General features: G+C 42.4%; 1 protein-coding gene across 1 annotated transcript in view; it reads right to left on the reverse strand.

Moving 5' to 3' along the window:
• LOC133630269 (divergent protein kinase domain 2A) overlaps positions 1-21,681 on the reverse strand; it is a 482,954-nt gene extending 461,273 nt beyond the window's left edge. The window contains exon 1 of the mRNA XM_062021750.1: positions 21,183-21,681. The gene's annotated coding sequence lies outside the window, so the exon portion shown is untranslated. The remainder of the gene's footprint in view (positions 1-21,182) is intronic.
• Between the last annotated feature and the right edge of the window lie 540 nt (positions 21,682-22,221).

The raw sequence follows: 22,221 nt of genomic DNA on the forward strand, positions 1-22,221 counted from the left end.
CGTGGGCGAGCTCCGCTGGGTTAGACCGCTCCGCTGGGTGAGACCAGGATGCAGGCGAGCTCCGCTGGGTGAGACCAGGATGAGCTCCACTGGGCAAGATCGGGACGCGGGCGAGCTCCGCTGTGTGAGACCAGGATGTGGGCGAGCTCCGTTGGGTGAGACCAGGATGAGCTCCACTGGGCAAGACTGGAACGCAGACAAGCTCCGCTAGGTGAGACCAGGATGCGGGCGAGCTCCGTTGGGTGAGACCAGGATGAGCTCCACTGGGCAAGACCGGGACGCAGACGAGTTCCACTGGGTGAGACCGGGACGCGGGCGAGCTCCGCTGGGTGAGACCGGGACGCGGGCGAGCTCCGCTGGGTGAGACCGGGACGCGGGCGAGCTCCGCTGGGTGAGACCAGGACGAGCTCCACTGGGCAAGACCGGGACGCGGGCGAGCTCCGCTGCGTGAGACCGGGACGTGGGCGAGCTCCGCTGGGTGAGACCAGGATGCAGGCGAGCTCCGCTGGGTGAGACCAGGATGAGCTCCACTGGGCAAGATCGGGGCGCGGGCGAGCTCCGCTGTGTGAGACCAGGACGTGGGCGAGCTCCGTTGGGTGAGACCAGGATGAGCTCCACTGGGCAAGACCGGGACGCAGACGAGCTCCGCTGGGTGAAACCGGGACGCGGGTGAGCTCTGCTGGGTGAGACCGCTCTGCTGGGTGAGACCAGGATGCGGGCGAGCTCCGCTGGGTGAGACCAGGATGAGCTCCACTGGGCAAGACCGGGACGCGGGCGAGCTCCGCTGGGTGAGACCAGGATGCGGGCGAGCTCCGTTGGGTGAGACCAGGATGAGCTCCACTGGGCAAGACTGGGACGCAGACGAGCTCCGCTGGGTGAGACCAGGATGCGGGCGAGCTCCGTTTGGTGAGACCAGGATGAGCTCCACTGGGCAAGACCGGGACGCAGACGAGTTCCGCTGGGTGAGAACGGGACGCGGGCGAGCTCCGCTGGGTGAGACCAGGATGAGCTCCACTGGGCAAGACCGGGACGCGGGCGAGCTCCGCTGGGTGAGACCAGGATGCGGGCGAGCTCCGTTGGGTGAGACCAGGATGAGCTCCACTGGGCAAGACCGGGACGCAGACGAGTTCCGCTGGGTGAGAACGGGACGCGGGCGAGCTCCGCTGGGTGAGACCAGGATGCAGGCGAGCTGGGCAAGACCGGGACGCGGGCGAGCTACGCTGCGTGAGACTGGGACGTGGGCGAGCTCCGCTGGGTGAGACCAGTATGAGCTCCGCTGGGTGAGACCGGCACACGGCGGGGCGGTGATACGCGCAGGCAGGCAGCTAACAGGCTAACACATAGCCTTGTCTCATGAGAACAAGCGATTACCTACGGAGCGTTACCTGGATGATGTTACCTGGATTATGTTACCTTACTGAGCGTGATAATTGCTTTGTTTCTGTCAGCGAGTGAAGACTTCCAAAAGTAATGTGGAGACAAACCATCCGTGGTCGTCTCCCTGCTGACTGGAGAATGTCGACTCATAACGTGGATATTACCCCTCGGTTATTACCTTTATTGGATTTATTTACCCGTACCAACATGCATTTTCATCAAAATAAAGTCAAAAGTCATTATTAGCTTGATTTTAACAGAAAATCTTATGATGCATTAAAGGTATGTTTCTTATTGCAATCAAAGAAGAATGTAGTCCTTAAATAAAATAGTGAACAACTTGTCTTTTAGTAGTAAGTAAACAACCAAAGACTCCTAATTATACATATTATGTCACTTCTTTTTCTATTGTCAACATTATTAATGTAATTGTGGCCGCGCCCTTTGACCAGCCGCAGGGTTCAAAGTGTAGGGAGAAAAAAAAGTAGCGGTTCACAGTTGGATAACCTCGTGGTGCCGACAGAGCGTACGACCCTGGCCAGGGTACGGACTACCCGGGAACGGAAGCCAGGCGCTGTGCATTGCGCAACACCTGTTAACCAGCAGCCAGATTTAAGGCGGCGTCCTCCCCCTTCGCCAGGCGCCATCGTGTGTTAAATGACATCCTCTCCCACATCGCTTGGCGGAGGAGGAGGCACACACCATATTGTTTGGAATAAGCGGCCTCTTTAGTGGTGTGGATGAGGGGGAGGGCCTTAAAGGAGAAGTGACTGTACTGGAATATTGGAATATTTCATCCAGGGCTTTGTCAGGGTGATCCAGATAAGGAGGGATAATCTGCACTGTTGTGGCTCCAGCCCAGCCAGAACCAGATTAAGATACCAGCGGGCCGAGCACCTGATGGTGAACTTGTAAGCCCCATGAGGGAGCGAGTGTTGCAATAACACACGTTATGACGCACCGTGTCTTTGAGGAGTGTTGCAGTAACACATGTTATGACGCACCGTGTCTTTGACGAGTGTTGCAGTAACACACGTTATGATGCACCGTGTCTTTGACGAGTGTTGCAGTAACACACGTTATGATGCACCGTGTCTTTGACGAGTGTTGCAGTAACACACGTCATGACGCACCGCGTCTTTAACGAGTGTTGCAGTAACACATGTTATGATGCACCGTGTCTTTGACGAGTGTTGCAGTAACACACGTCATGACGCACCGCGTCTTTAACGAGTGTTGCAGTAACACATGTTATGATGCACCGTGTCTTTGACGAGTGTTGCAGTAACACATGTTATGATGCACCGTGTCTTTGACGAGTGTTGCAATAACACACGTTATGATGCACCGTGTCTTTGACGAGTGTTGCAATAACACATGTTATGATGCACCGTGTCTTTGACGAGTGTTGCAGTAACACATGTTATGATGCACCGTGTCTTTGACGAGTGTTGCAATAACACACGTTATGATGCACCGTGTCTTTGACGAGTGTTGCAGTAACACATGTTATGATGCACCGTGTCTTTGACGAGTGTTGCAGTAACACACGTTATGATGCACCGTGTCTTTGACGAGTGTTGCAGTAACACACGTTATGATGCACCGTGTCTTTAACGAGTGTTGCAGTAACACATGTTATGATGCACCGTGTCTTTGACGAGTGTTGCAGTAACACATGTTATGATGCACCGTGTCTTTAACGAGTGTTGCAGTAACACACGTTATGATGCACCGTGTCTTTGACGAGTGTTGCAGTAACACACGTTATGATGCACCGTGTCTTTGACGAGTGTTGCAGTAACACATGTTATGACGCACCGTGTCTTTGACGAGTGTTGCAGTAACACACGTTATGATGCACCGTGTCTTTGACGAGTGTTGCAATAACACACGTTATGATGCACCGTGTCTTTGACGAGTGTTGCAGTAACACACGTTATGATGCACCGTGTCTTTGACGAGTGTTGCAATAACACACGTTATGATGCACCGTGTCTTTGACGAGTGTTGCAGTAACACATGTTATGACGCACCGTGTCTTTGACGAGTGTTGCGGTAACACATGTTATGACGCACCGTGTCTTTGACGAGTGTTGCAGTAACACATGTTATGATGCACCGTGTCTTTGACGAGTGTTGCAGTAACACATGTTATGATGCACCGTGTCTTTGACGAGTGTTGCAATAACACACGTTATGATGCACCGTGTCTTTGACGAGTGTTGCAATAACACATGTTATGATGCACCGTGTCTTTGACGAGTGTTGCAGTAACACATGTTATGATGCACCGTGTCTTTGACGAGTGTTGCAATAACACACGTTATGATGCACCGTGTCTTTGACGAGTGTTGCAGTAACACACGTTATGATGCACCGTGTCTTTGACGAGTGTTGCAGTAACACACGTTATGATGCACCGTGTCTTTGACGAGTGTTGCAGTAACACACGTTATGATGCACCGTGTCTTTGACGAGTGTTGCAGTAACACATGTTATGATGCACCGTGTCTTTGACGAGTGTTGCAGTAACACACGTTATGATGCACCGTGTCTTTGACGAGTGTTGCAGTAACACACGTTATGATGCACCGTGTCTTTGACGAGTGTTGCAGTAACACATGTTATGACGCACCATGTCTTTGACGAGTGTTGCGGTAACACATGTTATGACGCACCGTGTCTTTGACGAGTGTTGCAGTAACACACGTTATGATGCACCGTGTCTTTGACGAGTGTTGCAGTAACACATGTTATGATGCACCGTGTCTTTGACGAGTGTTGCAATAACACATGTTATGACGCACCATGTCTTTGACGAGTGTTGCGGTAACACATGTTATGACGCACCGTGTCTTTGACGAGTGTTGCAGTAACACACGTTATGATGCACCGTGTCTTTGACGAGTGTTGCAGTAACACATGTTATGATGCACCGTGTCTTTGACGAGTGTTGCAGTAACACATGTTATGACGCACCATGTCTTTGACGAGTGTTGCGGTAACACATGTTATGACGCACCGTGTCTTTGACGAGTGTTGCAGTAACACATGTTATGATGCACCGTGTCTTTGACGAGTGTTGCAATAACACATGTTATGACGCACCATGTCTTTGACGAGTGTTGCGGTAACACATGTTATGACGCACCGTGTCTTTGACGAGTGTTGCAATAACACATGTTATGACGCACCGTGTCTTTGACGAGTGTTGCAGTAACACATGTTATGACGCACCGTGTCTTTGACGAGTGTTGCAGTAACACATGTTATGATGCACCGTGTCTTTGACGAGTGTTGCAGTAACACATGTTATGACGCACCATGTCTTTGACGAGTGTTGCAGTAACACATGTTATGACGCACCATGTCTTTGACGAGTGTCGCGGTAACACATGTTATGACGCACCATGTCTTTGACGAGTGTTGCAGTAACACATGTTATGACGCACCATGTCTTTGACGAGTGTTGCGGTAACACATGTTATGATGCACCGCGTCTTTAACGAGTGTTGCAATAACACATGTTATGACGCACCATGTCTTTGACGAGTGTTGCGGTAACACATGTTATGACGCACCGTGTCTTTGACGAGTGTTGCAATAACACATGTTATGACGCACCGTGTCTTTGACGAGTGTTGCAGTAACACACGTTATGATGCACCGTGTCTTTGACGAGTGTTGCAGTAACACATGTTATGATGCACCGTGTCTTTGACGAGTGTTGCAGTAACACATGTTATGACGCACCATGTCTTTGACGAGTGTTGCGGTAACACATGTTATGACGCACCGTGTCTTTGACGAGTGTTGCAGTAACACATGTTATGATGCACCGTGTCTTTGACGAGTGTTGCAATAACACATGTTATGACGCACCATGTCTTTGACGAGTGTTGCGGTAACACATGTTATGACGCACCGTGTCTTTGACGAGTGTTGCAATAACACATGTTATGACGCACCGTGTCTTTGACGAGTGTTGCAGTAACACATGTTATGACGCACCGTGTCTTTGACGAGTGTTGCAGTAACACATGTTATGATGCACCATGTCTTTGACGAGTGTTGCGGTAACACATGTTATGATGCACCGCGTCTTTAACGAGTGTTGCAATAACACATGTTATGACGCACCATGTCTTTGACGAGTGTTGCGGTAACACATGTTATGACGCACCGTGTCTTTGACGAGTGTTGCAATAACACATGTTATGACGCACCGTGTCTTTGACGAGTGTTGCAGTAACACATGTTATGACGCACCGTGTCTTTGACGAGTGTTGCAGTAACACATGTTATGATGCACCGTGTCTTTGACGAGTGTTGCAGTAACACATGTTATGACGCACCATGTCTTTGACGAGTGTTGCAGTAACACATGTTATGACGCACCATGTCTTTGACGAGTGTCGCGGTAACACATGTTATGACGCACCATGTCTTTGACGAGTGTTGCAGTAACACATGTTATGACGCACCATGTCTTTGACGAGTGTTGCGGTAACACATGTTATGATGCACCGCGTCTTTAACGAGTGTTGCAATAACACATGTTATGACGCACCATGTCTTTGACGAGTGTTGCGGTAACACATGTTATGACGCACCATGTCTTTGACGAGTGTCGCGGTAACACATGTTATGACGCACCATGTCTTTGACGAGTGTTGCAGTAACACATGTTATGACGCACCATGTCTTTGACGAGTGTTGCGGTAACACATGTTATGATGCACCGCGTCTTTAACGAGTGTTGCAATAACACATGTTATGACGCACCATGTCTTTGACGAGTGTTGCGGTAACACATGTTATGACGCACCATGTCTTTGACGAGTGTTGCGGTAACACATGTTATGATGCACCGTGTCTTTGACGAGTGTTGCAGTAACACATGTTATGACGCACCATGTCTTTGACGAGTGTTGCGGTAACACATGTTATGATGCACCGTGTCTTTGACTCGTTAAAGACACGGTGCATCATAACGTGTGTTAACGAGTGTTGCGGTAACACACGTTATGACGCACCGAGTCTTTAACGAGTGTTGCAGTATACAAAGCTCTCCATACCCCACATTTCTCAAGCGATTTGAATGGTTCCAACATCCACACACTCCACTCACCCAAGACATTTAAGCCATAATGTTTCCCGGTCAAATTTCCTGATTACCTTTAATTACCAGGAATTTCCCCCATTGAAAATGAATGGGCAATATACAAACCTCTTCATATCACACATTTCTCAAGCGATTCAAACCGATCCAACATCCACACACCCCACTCACCCTGGACTTTCAAGCCATAATGTTTCCCGGTTAAATTCCCTGAATACCGGGAATTACCAGGAACTTTCTCCCATTGAAAATGAATGGGCAGTATACAAAGCTCTCCATACCCCACATTTCTCAAGCGATTTGAATGGTTCCAACATCCACACACTCCACTCACCCTGGACATTTAAGCCATAATGTTTCCCGGTCAAATTTCCTGATTACTTTTAATTACCAGGAATTTCCCCATTGAAAATGAATGGGCAATATACAAAGCTCTCCATATCCCACATTTCTCAAGCGATTCAAATCGATCCAACATCCACACACTCCACTCACCCAAAACATTTAAGCCATAATGTTTCCCGGTTAAATTATCTGATTACCCGGAATTTCCCCACATTGAAAATGAATGGGCAATATACAAACCTCTGTATATCCCACATTTCTCACCCGATTCAAAGCGTTCCAACATCCACACACTCCACTCACCCTGGACATTTAAGCCATAATGTTTCCCGGTCAAATTTCCTGATTACCTTTAATTACCAGGAATTTCCCCCATTGAAAATGAATGGGCAATATACAAAGCTCTCCATATCACACATTTCTCAACCGATTCAAACCGATCCAACATCCACACACTCCACTCACCCAAAACATTTAAGCCATAATGTTTCCCGGTTAAATTATCTGATTATCCAGAATTACCAGGAATTTCCCCCCATTGAAAATGAATGGGCAGTATACAAACCTCTGTATATCCCACATTTCTCACCCGATTCGAATCGTTCCAACATCCACACACTCCACTAACCCTGGACAGTCAAGTCATAATGTTTCCCAGTCAAATTTCCTGATTACCTTTAATTACCAGGAATTTCCCCCATTGAAAATGAATGGGCAATATACAAACCTCTCCATATCCCACATTTCTCAAGCGATTCAAACCGATCCAACATCCACACACTCCACTCACCCAAAACATTTAAGCCATAATGTTTCCCGGTTAAATTATCTGATTACCCAGAATTACCAGGAATTTCCCCCCATTGAAAATGAATGGGCAGTATACAAACCTCTGTATATCCCACATTTCTCACCCGATTCAAAGCGTTCCAACACCCACACACTCCACTCACCCTGGACATTTAAGCATTTCAGTTCCGTACCGGCAGTACCGGAATTGCAAGTTCTGGTACATTGTGAGATTTTGATACCGTTACATCCCTGCCACTGAGCAATGAAAAGCACATACCTTTGGACAAAAGGACAGTCAGAGGACAATTATTGCGTTTAAAGTATTAAAAACAAAAGTCGGATGTTGTCAAGTTGTTTTTATGTTCGCACATACGGTTTCTTGACATGGTGGGTGCCGGCCTGGTACACCGTGGTGTACCGTGGAGTCTGCAAGGACGTGGACGGCTACGTCAAGGTGTGCCCAAAGAACCGCAACACCAAGTCTTCCCAGACCCCGACCACAGAGTCCAAACCACGTTTGCCGGAAGATCAGACCAGACTTCAGCCTTCCCAAAACCCCGGCTGCCAAGGTCATCGACCGGGGGAGTCAATAATGTTTGATCGGAGAAGAAAGAAAAAACCCTCAGTAGAGAAAGTGCAGGCGGCAGTGGACGGACGTCAGGGACGGTTACGTTTCACGCTCCGGATGGAAGACTCCGGTCCCACCAAGTACCAGCCTGGTTGTCCTCTCACAGGAACTCTACTAATCCTAACAGATCTCTTTCAAACTGACACATAAACCTTGCGGAGGCTCTCAAAGGTATGCCCTGCATTTTAAAAGTGACGTTTCAAGCTTAGTAACGGCAAATTAAAAAAAGGTGTCACCCTCCAGATGTGTTTTAGACAAACGGTATGGAATTGTTTAGTCCTCCTCCGGCATGTTTGTAAACAAGCAAACTACGACCAAGAAGTCTTTGTGTCACCACTGTTGAAGTTATAAATACAACCACAGGCCATGGATTGTTGTCAGTCTATTTTCCGGACTATAAAGCGCACCAGTATATAAGCCACACCCACTACATTTTAGAAGAAAAAAATATTTTCCATATATAAGCCACACCGAACTATAAGTCACAGATATATACGTTGTGAAATGTGTTATTTACACAGAAATATTCTGTGTTAATTATTTCCAAGCAGTGTATGTAACAGGGCAGTAAAACGGCTGATCAAACAAAACAGAAGTCATGGTCATGGACCCACGAGCTGCGCAAGCTAGCTCTCCAATCAGCTAAACAGACTCAATAACTCCACGCTGACGTTTTGGTGAATTTACTGAGGAATCTGTGAAAGTGAAACAATACAAAAAGAACGTAAGTTAATAATACTAACACAGACACTCGTAAACGTGTTAGCATATTAGCTAATGTTAATGACGCTAGCAGGTACAAATCTGCATGAAAACACTCCTACAGACGTCACACACGGGACGCTTTAGTAAGCGAGAATTGTTTTAGTTGTATTTTAAAACTTACAAACGTTGCTTGGAGCGATGAACGAAGAATCCATACGAGTAGAAACGCTATGGATGGCTAGAAGGCGGAACGGCACTCGTGCTTCCGGTTGAAAGTTTTAAACAGCGGGAATTCACATTCACCCGAGTGAACTCGTCTAAAATAATAAGTTAATAATACTAACACAGACACGTGTTAGCATATTAGTTCATACTAACGACGCTAGCTTGATTACATTATAATAGCACGTACAAATATACATGAAAACACTCCCACAGACATCACACATGTGCTTTAGTAAGTAAGAATTGTTTGTTATATTGTAAAACTTACAAACGTTGCTTGGAGTGATGAATGAATGATACGTATGAGTAGAACCGCTATGGATGGCCAGAAGGCGAAACGGCACTTGAAAGCTTTAAACAGCGGGAATTCACATTCACCCAGCAGCGCGCAAACTCGTGCAAAAGACGGCGCCATAGCACAAACAATAACACACCAATTAAGTGTCTTTGCGTGTGTTTAATGAAAACTATTTGTGTCATGGACGTCGGCGAAGAAAAATCCAAAAATTAGCTGCACCGTTTTATAAGCCGCAGGGTTCAAAGCGTAGGGGAAAAAACAGCGGTTTTATAGTCCGGCATTTACAGTACATTCAATTGCGATTCAAACCCATTTCTACCAAAATGATTCTCTTTTGAGGGCAACGACACACTTTTCTTCCTCTACCGAGGCAAAAAATCTAATTTGGAAGCCAAAGTCTCTGCAATAAGATTTTTTTTTTTAAAAAGATTTTAATTTTATGTAAGAAAAATTAAAATGAACAGTCAGCAGAAATGGAAAAAAAGGACCAAAAACATATTTTTTTCTCAATTTTATATTTCCAGATTAAATTCAAATTAGGGTTGTTATGATAGGGCTGGGCGATAAAACAATATCAATACATGTAGAAATAAACACGTAATTGATATTAATAACAAAATGCGTCGATAAATTGTTCGATACCGTTTTTTCTTCTTCGTCAGAAGAAAGCGGAAGTATGGAAGCAAGGTTGGTTGCATGAACAAAGACACTCACTCTCTGGTAACCGAGCAACAGGAAGTGATCACTGATCAGTGGGCGTGACACTCTAACAGCCAATCAGGTAACAGTATCAACTATCAAGTTTGGATGCGCCATCTTGTTGTCACGTGTTTGACTCACATTCAAATGGATTTGTCCGATCCGATTGTCCATTCTGGCTCTCAAATGGATCTCGATTTCGCCTTGCAGAGCGGAGAACTTCTCCGAGATGTTATTCCAATTTGCGATTTAATTCCAAGGACGTCGGGTCTGAGTGCCCACAGGGTGTCAATAGTGTCAATAGAGCAGAGCGATGCTGATGTCCTGGTATCACAGTTCCAAATAGATATCTTCCACGTCCTGGGCAGGAAGTAGTGACCGGCACAGGACCCGCCTCTTCTCCCAAAAGTCTCTCATGTACCCGGCAGCAAACATTCGTTCTCCCAAACTTGTGCTTCTTGTCAATTCTGTTGGTAGTCCATTCTATCAATTCCATCTTTAGATTGTTGGCTAGACAGTATGGCACTTTTTTTAAATGTTTTTTTAAAAGGAACCGTAGTCAGACCAATGTGGTATGTAAATTATGCCAGGCAAGACCGCTAATACCACACACCTTAGCTCACCCTTTAGAGCACAGCTGTCACTGCCTGCCACTAAACCTGCAGAAAATAGTTCTTCTCAGGTTTCTCTATGTTTATATTTCCACTCTTTGCACTATTTTCTTACACTTTATGAAGCATTTCTTACATATTCCTTATTTTTAAGATCTTATTGTTAAGTGTTCAATGTTGTTTTACTATTTTGTTGACATTGTTTTCCACGCTTGTGTTGACATTTCCTTTCTGCCTTGACAGCTGAGGGATTATAATCACAGGAAGTTACTTTTATAATAAATATTCTCCTGCTCCTTATTGTCCATAGGTCATAAAAAATGTCAATAATTATCAATATCGACCGACATATTAATAATATTTCAACTATTACTGCATAACAAAAAATAATTTCCATAGATAGCCGTTATTTCCTGCCACTAAACCTGCAGAAAATAGTTCTCAGGTTTCTCTCTGTTTACATTTTCAAACTTTGCACTATTTTCTTACACTTTATGAAGCATTTCTTACATATTCCTTATTTTTAAGATCTTATTGTTAAGTGTTCAATGTTGTTTTACTATTTTGCTGACATTGTTTTCCATGCTTGTGTTGACATTTCCTTTCTGCCTTGATAGCTGAGGGATTATAATCACAGGAAGTTACTTTTATAATAAATAATAATATTTTCCTGGTCCTTATTTTTCATAAGTCATAAAAAATGTCAATAATCATCAATATCGACCGATATATAAATAATATTTAAACAATTACTGCATAACAAAAACTCATTTCCATAGTTAAATAAGAATAACAGGGCAAATTAATGTTACACAGCCGTTATTTCCTGCCACTAAACCTGCAGAAAATAGTTATTACAGGTTTCTCTATGTTTACATTTTCACACTTTGCACTATTTTATTACACTTTATGAAACATTTCTTACATATTCCTTATTTGTGTTGACATTTCCTTTCTGCCTTGATAGCTGAGGGATTATAATCACAGGAAGTTACTTTTATAATCAAATATATTTTTCTACTGCTCCTTATTTTTCATAAGTCATAAAAAATGTAAATAATTATTAACATCGACCGATATGTTAATAATATTTAAACAATTACTGCATAACAAAAAAATATTTCCATAGGTAAATAAGAATAACAGGGCAAATTAATGTTACACAGCCGTTATTTCTGTTATTGTTAAGATCTTATTAAGTGTTCAATGTGATTTGACTATTTTGTTGACATTGTTTTCCATGCTTGTGTTGACATTTCCTTTCTGCCTTGATAGCTGAGGGATTATAATCACAGGAAGTTACATTTATAATCAAATATATGTTTCTCCTGCTCCTTATTTTTCATAAGTCATGAAAAATGTCAATAACTATCAATATCGACCGATATATTAATAATATTTCAACAATTACTGCCCAACAAAAACAACATCTCCATAGTTACTGAGCACATTTGTAAGAAAGCATGCAAATGCAAAGCGTGTGAATGTAAAGCAGCAGCCTGCTGTGGTTTCTTTGCAGCAGAAGCCAACCGACGAGTAATTGTCTGTGGAAATTATATTTGTGGACAATTGTGACGTCATCACTCGTGTTTTTCCGTTACTAGCTGTTAGAATAATTATGTGTAAATTATCACACAACTCTTATGCTTAAAGGCCGTTGCTATAGTTATTATCAATTGTCCTGAAGTTGTACTTTTCTATCCGTGCAAAGGGACAACTTGCAATCTCGGATTGCGAGTCGTCTCGTGTCAGTGTTTGTGTCCAGACCCGGCCTGCAGACTGCCGAGGGCGAACATCGAGTACCTCGACGCAGAGAAAGCAGAGACAGGGCGATATCACGAGTGTCAGCACATTTCCATTTCTGAATAATCTTATATTGTGTCTAACTACCCCCCCTTCCTTCAGAAGCAGCCTCAGTGATGTAACCAGGGACCTCCCGAATAAATAGAGGAGAACGTGGGCTATGCCTTAGAGCGCAGGTTGGAACTGTAACTGAGCGTACGGCCCAATACGTCTCTCCTCATGAGTAAAATGTAACTCTGTCTCTGCCTGATTCCTTGCTTCTTGTCTGTTTAATAGATGTCATTGGTGTTTGAACCTGACACTAGCATAAACATTGCCAGTGCTAACATGTAAAGTGTGAGGATATTCTTGTTCAAAACATGAATATCTCGCTCATTTAGTTTTTATGTCAGCACGTCTGTGATACACCAGCATTTAAAAGACGCGATGTCGGACATCCGGAGGAAGGACGTCAACCTCGGTAAAGAGCGTTAGCTTCTACCTTGCTAGCTCGCTAACAAGCGTGAGAGCAAGTTGTGTGAAAAAATAACTATAATTTTAGCCAAAAGTCAGCCAGCTAAACTTTGTAATTCAAGTACTTTTTAAAGCAGTTTTAATTTGCAATGCATAAAAAGACACTTTCACCAACACCAACGTGTAGGCATCACAAGATTAAACATACAATCTATTAAATAGCCAACATTTCAAGAGTGATTCAAAGATCAAATTGTACACTTTGAGTCTATTAGAGTGCTAACACTGCCAAGAGTTAATCAATAATCAATAAATCAGTGTGCAGCTTCTTAAACATCACTAAATCATTTTCTTTTTTCTGAAAGTTTGATTTTGTGTTTTCATTGCCGCTATTTTAACTGTTTTTTATTACGTAAACAAGGTTCATTGTTTTTTTTGTAGCACTTTTCTTTCTTTAAAATAGACACTTTAGTCATTGCTTTAAAGGCCTACTGAAAGCCACTACTAGCGACCACGCAGTCTGATAGTTTATATATCAATGATGAAATCTTAACATTGCAACACATGCCAATACGGCCGGGTTAACTTATAAAGTGACATTTTAAAATTCCCGGGAAATATCCGGCTGAAACGTCGCGGTATGATGACGTATGCGCGTGACGAAGTCAGAGTAACGGAAGTTATGGTACCCGTAGAATCCTATACAAAAAGCTCTGTTTTCATTTCATAATTCCACAGTATTCTGGACATCTTTTGCAATTTGTTTAATGAACAATGAAGGCTGCAAAGAAGACAGTTGTAGGTGGGATCGGTGTATTAGCAGCGGACTACAGCAACACAAGCAGGAGGACTTTGTTGGAGCGCTAGCCGCCGACCTCACCTTGACTTCCTACGTCTCCGGGCCGCCAAACGCATCGGGTGAAGTCCTTCGTCCTTCTGCCGATTGCTGGAACGCAGGTGAGCACGGGTGTTGATGAGCAAATGAGGGCTGGCTGGCGTAGGTGGAGAGCTAATGTTTTTATCATAGCTCTGTGCAGTCTGGTTGCTAAGTTAGCTTCAATGGCGTCGTTAGCACAGCATTGTTAACCTTCGCCAGCCTGGAAAGCATTAACCGTGTATTTACATGTCCACGGTTTAATAGTATTGTTGATTTTCTATCTATCCTTCCAGTCAGGGGTTTATTTCTTTTGTTTCTATATGCAGTTAAAGCAAGATGCTATCACGTTAGCTCGTAGCTAAAGCATTTCGCCGATGTATTGTCGTGGAGATAAAAGGCACTGAATGTCCATTTCGCGTTCTGGACTCTCATTTTCAAGAGGATATAGTATCTGAGGTGGTTTAAAATACAAATCCGTGATCTACAATAGAAAAAGGAGAGTGTGGAATCCAATGAGCCAGCTTGTACCTAAGTTACGGTCAGAGTGAAAAAAGATACGTCCTGCACTGCACTCAAGTCCTTCACTGTAACGTTCCTCATCTACGAATCTTTCATCCTCGCTCAAATTAATGGGGTAATCATCACTTTCTCGGTCCGAATCTCTCTCGCTCCATTGTAAACAACGGGGAATTGTGAGGAATACTAGCTCCTGTGACGTCACGCTACTTCCACTACAGGCAAGGCTTTTTTTTATCAGCGAGCAAAAGTTGCGAACTTTATCGTCGATTTTCTCTACTAAATCCTTTCAGCAAAAATATGGCAATATCGCGAAATGATCAAGTATGACACATAGAATGGATCTGCTATTCCCGTTTAAATTTAAAAAAATCATTTCAGTAGGCCTTTAAAGGCCCACGGCACATTCTAAAAATACTATTCAAATAAACAAAAACATAAAAGTGAAATAAAAAAGCTTAAAAGGTTAAATGTAATTTAGAAAAAGTTGCAATGTTGACTAATAAAACAAAGCAATTTTTTCTTTCTTTCAAACTGTCATTGCTGAAAACATAATATTGAATCAAAATCAATGTTATTATTAATGATTGACCTATCCAAGGTTCCCATTACTTCACATCAAATATTACACTAAGAAACATTTTTGGTGGAAGATTTTGCAAATTTGGTAAATAAATAACCCAAACATTTATATTTTGTTTACTTACTGTTAGGGATGATACTCCAAACCGGTTTTCCCGCTTGTTCGATAAGAAAACAACCGAGTCCTCGGACTCAAATCCCTTTTTGAGAACCGGTACCCGTTATCGAGACCACTATAGTAAAGAAAAAGAGTTGATTCTTTATTGGAATCCCTCGGAACGAATCCCGTCCCGACCAGAAATGCCCCGTGAGACATCGCAAGAAATGACGTCACGTAGCTCAGTCATTAGGCGCAGATAGCGAAAGCAGGAAAAACAATGGACCGGAAAAAACGCTTTAAGGTGTAATAAAGTTCAAAACAAAAGCTATAATCCAATGAATAACTTTACTGACAGATTTGAGCAGGGTACAAACACATGACCAACACATTTACCACCAACCGGAAACATAGCAACCAGGCTAGCAACGCACCTCCTTTACGGCAGCTGTCGCAACCTTCTTAAAACAACCGCAGCACATACATATATATACAACACTGCAGCACATACATATATATACAACACTGCAGCACATACATATATATACAACACTGCAGCACATACATATATATACAACACTGCAGCACATACATATATATACAACACTGCAGCACATACATATATATACAACACTGCAGCACATACATATATATACAACACTGCAGCACATACATATATATACAACACTGCAGCACATACATATATATACAACACTGCAGCACATACATATATATACAACACTGCAGCACATACATATATATACAACACTGCAGCACATACATATATATACAACACTGCAGCACATACATATATATACAACACTGCAGCACATACATATATATACAACACTGCAGCACATACATATATATACAACACTGCAGCACATACATATATATACAACACTGCAGCACATACATATATATACAACACTGCAGCACATACATATATATACAACACTGCAGCACATACATATATATACAACACTGCAGCACATACATATATATACAACACTGCAGCACATACATATATATACAACACTGCAGCACATACATATATATATACAACACTGCAGCACATACATATATATACAACACTGCAGCACATACATATATATACAACACATCTCCCTTTTTGAACTTTTGTTTTTCTTTCCTTGTAAACGTTACAAAATCACACTGTGTATGTGTTGTCTGTCTAATTATAAATAATGCAGACGAGGCGTGTTGGCGGAGTTCTTGACGTTTACTTTCACAGCGTGCTCATAACCTCATTCTTAGCTGCCGGGTGGCGACATGCAACAACACTTTTCGGGGCTACCGCGCATGCTCGTCACTCCCGTTGCATGCTGGGTAGTGTAGTTGTTATATTCCCTAGCTCATAACATCACATCTTTCCCCCTATAAAGAAATATTTCAACTCAATAAAGTGTATTTCTTTTTTTAGCTTTAACTTTTCATTTATTAGCATTGTAAGCACATTTGCAAACAACTTTTCTCTTCATAGAATTTTCTTTCAATAAAGAAATGAAGTGCAAAAATGTCAAAGCATCATAACAAACCGTTATGTTCCAATAGCAGCAGAAGTGCACTTTTTGGAGAGCTGTATTATTTTCAGTTTTGTGCCCAAGGGACTGATTTTATTTAACACCACATTATTATTTATACACCTATGGTGATCAGAGAGACAGCTTGTTTTTGTGTTACTGTATATACACTACCGTTCAAAAGTTTGGGGTCACATGTAAATGTCCTTATTTTTGAAGGAAAAGCACTGTACTTTTCAATGAAGATAACTTTAAACTAGTCTTAACTTGAAAGAAATACACTCTATACATTGCTAAAGTGGCAAATGACTATTCTAGCTGCAAATGTCTGCTTTTTGGTGCAATATCTACATAAGTGTATAGAGGCCCAGTGTTCTAATGGTACAATGTGTTTGCTCATTGGCTCAGAAGGCTAATTGATGATTAGAAAACCCTTGTGCAATCATGTTCACACATCTGAAAACACTTTAGCTCGTTACAGAAGCTACAAAACTGACCTTCCTTTGAGCAGATTGAGTTTCTGGAGCATCACATTTGTGGGGTCAATTAAACGCTCAAAATGGCCAGAAAAAGAGAACTTTCATCTGAAACTCGACAGTCTATTCTTGTTCTTAGAAATGAAGGCTATTCCACTAAATTGTTTGGGTGACCCCAAACTTTTGAACAGTAGTGTATTTGTTTTTTCTGAAAAATCCCACTTAATATACTTTGGGTAACAGTCAATATTTATTTTTATTTTTTTTAGGGGGGTAACAGTCAATATTTTTTTATTTATTAGATTTTATTTTTTTCTTATATAATAAAAGTGAGCTTTTATTAAACCACATATTGTGTGTTTTTTCCCATATACAACAACCTATCTGGACTCGATAAGAGAATCGGTTCGATAATAGGCTCAAACTCAATAATTTCTTACCAAACATCATCCCTACTTACTGTACCGAAAATGAACCGAACCGTGACCTCTAAACCGAGGTACGTACCGAACCGAAATGTTTGTGTACTGTTACACCCCTAGTATATACTAATGATTTGTATTTATTTGTTATAAAAATGCTTGGTTTGACAAATATAAAAAATAAACATTTTGCAGCACAAACAATTGGGACAAGTTTGGACAAAAGGTATCCGATTGACCTGCCACACACCTGGAATTTGACTTGTTAGACCTTGCCGTCGTCGTTTAATGTAAACCAGTGTTTTTCAACCACTAGTGTGCCGTGAGATATTGTCTGGTGTGCCGTGGGAAATTATGCAACTTCACCTAATTTATCCCAAAAAATATTTTTGGCAAATCAATAATTAGAATCTGCCAATAATGTGCCGTTGCTTAGTGTCTGCGCTGCGTAAAACTCGGCAGGGTAACCACGTAATACTCCATTTCAGTAGGTGGCAGCATTGCTTTGTAAAAGTCGGAATGTGTCGGGTGAGACGAGGATGGGTTTGTTGTGATCCCGATATGCAGACCACAGTGGGAGGCAGGGTGCAGGTAAAAAGGGTATGTGATGCTTAAACCCAAAATGAACGAAAGGAAAAGGCTATGCAAAACAAAAGTCAAACTGAACTGGCTACAAAGTACACAGAGACAAAATGCTGGACGACAGCAAAAACTTACGGCGTCTACAAAGCACATCCGTACGTGACGTGGCAATCAACAATGTCCACACAAAGAAGGATAGCGACAACGTAAATAGCCTCGCTTGCTAACACAAAGCAGGTGCGCGGAATAGCGCTCAAAGGAAGACATGAAGCCACTACAGGAAAACACCGGCAAAACAGGAAGGGCCACCAAAATAAGCAAGACAAGAACTAAAGCACTACACACAGGAAGACACCGAAACACTCAAAATAAGACACGACGACTTGGTGGAGTTACATTGTTTCAAGTTTTCTGCTGGTGGTGTGCCTCCGGATTTTTTTCATGACAAAAATGTGCCTTGCCTCAAAAAAAAGGTTGAAAAACACTGATGTAAACAATGAATATGAACAACTGAAATGATACCTCACTCCTACCCACTTCTCTAAAGTGGGCTGGCTCAAGGTGGAGGACAGAGTTAAACAACTTGCACTGAGCCTAGTCTATAAAATCCGCTACACCTCCCTGATACCGAAGTACATGTCAAACTACTTCCTTAACGTAAATGACCGCCATAACCACAACACCAGGGGGTGCTCCACTAACCACGTTAAACCCAGATTCCGAACTAACAAAGGTCTTAACTCATTCTCTTTCTATGCCACATCAATGTGGAATGCGCTCCCCACAGGTATAAAAGAAAGGGCATCTCTATCCTCCTTCAAAACCGCAATAAAAGTTCACCTCCAGGCAGCTACAACCCTAAACTAACACCCTCCCCGGATTGCTAATAATCAAATGTAAACAATCAAATGCAGATACTTTTTCTTTTTCTTATGCCTTCTGATCTCTCTCCCTCTCTATGTCCACTACTTGATGTCCATACCCCCCACCCCCTCCACACCCCTGATTGTAAATAATGTAAATAATTCAATGTGATTATCTTGTGTGATGACTGTATTATGATGATAGTATATATGATAGTATATATCTGTATCACGAATCAATTTAAGTGGACCCCGACTTAAACAAGTTGAAAAACTTATTGGGGTGTTACCATTTAGTGGTCAATTGTACGGAATATGTACTTCACTGTGCAACCTACTAATAAAAGTCTCAATCAATCAATCAATCAAGTTTTCTGCTGGTGGTGTGCCTCCGGATTTTTTTCATGACAAAAATGTGCCTTGCCTCAAAAAAAAAGGTTGAAAAACACTGATGTAAACAATGAATATGAACAACTGAAATGATACCTCACTCCTACCCACTTCTCTAAAGTGGGCTGGCTCAAGGTGGAGGACAGAGTTAAACAACTTGCACTGAGCCTGGTCTATAAAATCCGCTACACCTCCCTGATACCGAAGTACATGTCAAACTACTTCCTTAACGTAAATGACCGCCATAACCACAACACCAGGGGGTGCTCCACTAACCACGTTAAACCCAGATTCCGAACTAACAAAGGTCTTAACTCATTCTCTTTCTATGCCACATCAATGTGGAATGCACTCCCAACAGGTATTAAAGAAAGGGCATCTCTATCCTCCTTCAAAACCGCAATAAAAGTTCACCTCCAGGCAGCTACAACCCTAAACTAACACCCTCCCCGGATTGCTAATAATCAAATGTAAACAATCAAATGCAGATACTTTTTCTTTTTCTTATGCCTTCTGATCTCTCTCTCTCTCTCTCTCTCTCTATGTCCACTACTTGATGTCCATACCCCCCCCCCCTCCACACCCCTGATTGTAAATAATGCAAATAATTCAATGTGATTATCTTGTGTGATGACTGTATTATGATGATAGTATATATGATAGTATATATCTGTATCATGAATCAATTTTAAGTGGACCCCGACTTAAACAAGTTGAAAAACTTATTCGGGTGTTACCATTTAGTGGTCAATTGTACGGAATATGTACTTCACTGTGCAACCTACTAATAAAAGTCTCAATCAATCAATCAATCAATCAAGTTTTCTGCTGGTGGTGTGCCTCCGGATTTTTTTCATGACAAAAATGTGCCTTGCCTCAAAAAAAAAGGTTGAAAAACACTGATGTAAACAATGAATATGAACAACTGAAATGATACCTCACTCCTACCCACTTCTCTAAAGTGGGCTGGCTCAAGGTGGAGGACAGAGTTGAACAACTTGCACTGAGCCTGGTCTATAAAATCCGCTACACCTCCCTGATACCGAAGTACATGTCAAACTACTTCCTTAACGTAAATGACCGCCATAACCACAACACCAGGGGGAGCTCCACTAACCACGTTAAACCCAGATTCCCAACTAACAAAGGTCTTAACTCATTCTCTTTCTATGCCACATCAATGTGGAATGCGCTCCCAACAGGTATAAAAGAAAGGGCATCCCTATCCTCCTTCAAAAGCGCAATAAAAGTTCACCTCCAGGCAGTTACAACCCTAAACTAACACCCTCTCCGGATTGCTAATAATCAAATGTAAACAATCAAATGCAGATACTTTTTCTTTTTCTTATGCCTTCTGATCTCTCTCTCTCTCTCTCTCTACTAATACAAGTCTCAATCAATCAATCAATCAAACCTAAATAATGGGGGATAGAGAAAAAGGATGATGAAGTGAGCATGAGTTAGTAAAGAGTTTTTCAACCACGGTGTGCCGTGAGATGTTTGACAGAAAAAAACATTTTGCAGCACAACGTTTTTATGTTACCGTGTCGTGATTCCTAACCAGCTCCATAAAACGTCAAAGGTTCGACCAGAACAAGTTTGGGACTATTTGAGCTGGCAGTGACTTACAAGTCTTGCAGCACAAACTCCACGTTTGGTGGTCATGTGATAACATTTGATATCTGCCAAAAAAAAGTGTCGGGCAAAGAAGACTTTTTTAAGTCTTGAAGGTGAAGAAGACTTGCAAGGCAAGAAAAGAAAAGAAAACCAACCTTGAGCGACTTCTTGCTTCCTCGGAGTGGACAATTGCGAGCGGAAACCGTCGCTCGGTCTTCCGCCCGTTTCCTTCTGCGGTGGACGGCGGCGGCGGAGACGGCGAGGAAAGGTGGAGAAATGTGAAGAAAAAAAAAGCAGCTTGACGGAGGTTTGTTGGTTTTCCCGCGCCAGCAGCAGCAGCAGCCTGGGTGCATGTAGCCGAGCTAGCCTGCTAGCCGCACTAATAAACACTTAACTCTTCATAGTCTGGCTCCTTTCGGCGGGGGGGGGGGACGCGGTCACCCTCCGCCGGGCACAGCCGCGCCGCTGCGTCCGAGTATCGCGAAGGTGTCGGCGGGTGAGGAGACGATCTTGTTCCGCTCGTCTTGCCTGCGCTGCTCTGCGAGCACAATGGAGCTCTTTTACCCGCTGCGAGACTGCCAGACGCTTTTACGACACTCGCCGTCTGTTTACGTCCGCGTTGCCGGGCGACTCTTCCAACCTTTCTCTCCCGCTGGAGCTCCGCCCCCCCCCCAGGGAAGAACAAAAAAAAAAAAAAGCTGCCCATATAAGGCATTTCCTCCCACACGTGCAGCTACAGAAAGGTACACATTTGATGTCAATAAAAACATTGACGTAAAATGACTGACATATATTATATAAATAAATAATAGTATATACTAATGATTTTTAAAATAAAAATGTTACATTATGGTTGACAACTTTAATGTTATAAAAGTAAATAATTTATTTTTGTAATAATGTATAACGTATGTTGTATTTTATGTCCCCTTTTATTTTACAATATCTTAAATTTGGCATATTCATGAAAGATGGCAACCAAGAAATGATTCATTTGTGGCAAGCTACATTTTTCATAAATAAAATCAGAATTCAAATAAGTAAAATCATGAAACCAGTAAAAATAAATTTTATAAACACCCTTAATTTAAGTTGTTTTCCTTGTTTTTTTGTGGTTTTATATTGTTTTTGTCACTAAGATCAGCCCTGTCATGTTTGAAATGTTTTAAAAGAGCTTTGATTTGTTTATATTTA

The sequence above is a fragment of the Entelurus aequoreus genome, linkage group LG15, assembly GCF_033978785.1.
Source record: "Entelurus aequoreus isolate RoL-2023_Sb linkage group LG15, RoL_Eaeq_v1.1, whole genome shotgun sequence".
Taxonomy (NCBI): Eukaryota; Metazoa; Chordata; class Actinopteri; order Syngnathiformes; family Syngnathidae; genus Entelurus; species Entelurus aequoreus.